The 2,672-nt window shown below is 42.6% G+C and overlaps 1 pseudogene across 1 annotated transcript; it reads right to left on the bottom strand.

The window, feature by feature from the left end:
• Positions 1-220: 220 nt before the first annotated feature.
• LOC307153717 lies at positions 221-831 on the bottom strand (annotated as a pseudogene). Its single transcript has one exon. The product of its transcript is annotated as an uncharacterized misc_RNA (transcript).
• Between the last annotated feature and the right edge of the window lie 1,841 nt (positions 832-2,672).

The raw sequence follows: 2,672 nt of genomic DNA on the forward strand, positions 1-2,672 counted from the left end.
GCTTTCCCTGGGAATCGAACCCATGACCTTGACGTTGCAAGCGCCAATGCTCTACTGTTTGAGCTACAGGAAAGCTATATATTAAGCTTTTATATTATAACAAATTTTTATAACAAGAGATAGTTAATTCTCATGAGAGCCTTTTGTTTTCTCAAGGGGTAGCCCAGACTTGTTGGCATAATTTTGGCACCATGGGCCACTCACAGGGTTTCCTGCGGTGTCACTTCAGTCTTTGTAAGGTGGGCAGCTTTAAGGGGCAGAGAGTTAAGATAGTGTTGGTGGATGCTTTTACTGATCTGATGAGGTGTCTGAAGTAGCAACATTGGAATAGAGTGAAGGAGAAGATGAGTGAGCTTCCAACCGCACAACCTTGAAGTACCCAGTCCCACCAGGTATATGCAGTCTGTGTCGATTGGGTAGATGACCTAGACTGAATCTGTGCAGTCTTTCGTGCCAAGTTTGTCTCCACTTGCGCTTGAGAGAGGTGGTATTCTGTTTGGAGGATGACGTTCTCTACCAAGTCCATCGTGTCGACCAAAGCTTGTGTTCCGTGTTCATAAAAGGTGTTGTCCCACCATGGGGAGATCTCTGCGTCCTTTGGCATCCTTCCGAGGATGTCGATCTGGCCCATAGAAAAGTCCTCTGTCACTTCCAGCAAAAGGAGTGATTAGCAGGGCAGGTCAGTCCTCCATATGTGAACGAATTCATCTCACTGATGACGCACCACTGTGTATGAGACACTTGAACAGCATTTGAATGGCCATGCAACGATTCAACATTTATGAGTTTGCTATCATTGGGAGAGAAATAACAGTTCTGAATATTTAACATTTTTCATTTTTTCTGAAGAGAACCATCTATGCAAGTCTAAAACCTCAATTAAATCATTCAAAACATGTGTCAGGGTCTTGTGAAGACGAAGGACTAAAATTTCCTGTCTTGTTGTAGTGAACAAATCTTGTGCATATGATCTGCAGTCACATTCAATGGTACGGGTCTGATTGAACAGTGTGTGGCTGATTGTTAGAAGCGCCTGCGCTTCGGATCGAACCACTTTGATAATCTAATCATTGCTATTGGTGATGTGTTGGAAACCAGCGGCCATCTGGTCTGTCAACCACGTGGAGAATTGGGATTGTTTGGCTATTTTGTAAGTGTTGGCTGCTAAATTAATTGATCTGAATAAGCCTGACATACTACTGAGCAGGTCTCGTTTTGAGCGAGCAGGTGGAATTTGGGACGGCAAGTTGGTCTTTGTAACCAGGGTGCGGGGTGGGGTAACGCTATGGGGTTTTGATCTCCATCTGTTTTCTATTCTTGAACCCCAGTCTACTATTGCTCTGAACATGTTTTCAGCCGGGTCGATGCCATTTCATAAAGCCTTTTGAACTGGGATGCCAGCATTGTTCTTAACAAGTTGTAGTAATGCATCATGGTCGCGGTTTGCATTTTCTAGGCCTGAGTGTTCTCTGTATGTTACCCATAACCGTTCAGCATACGTTTCAAATGACTCATTACTCGCTTGTTTGATTTCTAATATTTTGCTCCAATCTGCATGTGTCGGTCCCCTCATGTCTAATAATGTCTGTTTTAGATGCTCGTAGATAATTTCATCTCTGCGGTTAGTTTCAGTCTGAGCTCATCAGGGATAGTGAGGAGAGCTATTTGCCATACTAATTCTAATTGGTACACAGTGGAATGTAACATCAATGTTTCCAAGTAGGGTTGAAACGGCATAATTCCTACGACTTGTTTATGTCTAGAGCATTCTTCGCATGTTAACGGGCGGCTGATTGTTGTGATTTCATCATACGCATTCATGATGGTTTTAAGCACAGCGATTTTGACTGATTTCTTTGGCAAGTCACTCGATTTTGTTTGAGTCTTTACTGGGCTTAGCAGGTTTGGTTCTTAAGGCCACAGGTTCACAAGAGCTCGGCTACGAGTTTCTCTCTGTGGCCTGTATCCTAGCGCGGCATCATCACCATCATCGCTATCATTTTGAGTCTCTAGCTCAAAGGTTTCATCCAGTGCTGCTTGTTTAACTGCAGCAACTGGAAACCCTGATTTATCGCAGCAATCTTCGAGAGCAGATATGTAATTACTGCCGGTTTGAAGTTTTCTTTGAATTTGATCAATTTTTGTTGCCATTTCTTCGCGCTGTCTAGCCCACCCCTGTTGCTCGTACGCGAATGCTTCGACTTGTGTTCTTAACTTTTGTAATTCGTCAGATCGCAATCTATCGATTTCTTTGATATTTGCTATTGTTTGTTCATTCTTGGTTATGGTCTCGAGGTCGTTACAACGAAGCAAATAAACATTTGCAGTGGGAATTTTCTTGTATTTTGAATTTAGTTTCACACCCTCTGCAGAATACCACGATATTATTTCGTTGTTGCTCCACTTTAAATTTAATCCCTTGTCGCTTAACTGAACAAGGAGGTTTTATAATTGCACGCCTAGAATCTCCATTATCTCCTCATCTACACTGCTGCTGTGCTTTCCATCGAAAGACGTGTTTCCCGTCTAATTCTTATGCCCATTGGATTTTTCAGTTCCAGTCTAAACAGAGGATATTCCGACCCGTACTAAAAATGTGTCTATATGTGAAGTGCAAACTATTTTTCCCTCAACACTCCAAAAAGGCAAAAAAGATTGACTTCACCACAGCA

Source organism: Squalius cephalus, assembly GCF_949319135.1.
Source record: "Squalius cephalus genome assembly, chromosome: 25".
Taxonomy (NCBI): domain Eukaryota; kingdom Metazoa; phylum Chordata; class Actinopteri; order Cypriniformes; family Leuciscidae; genus Squalius; species Squalius cephalus.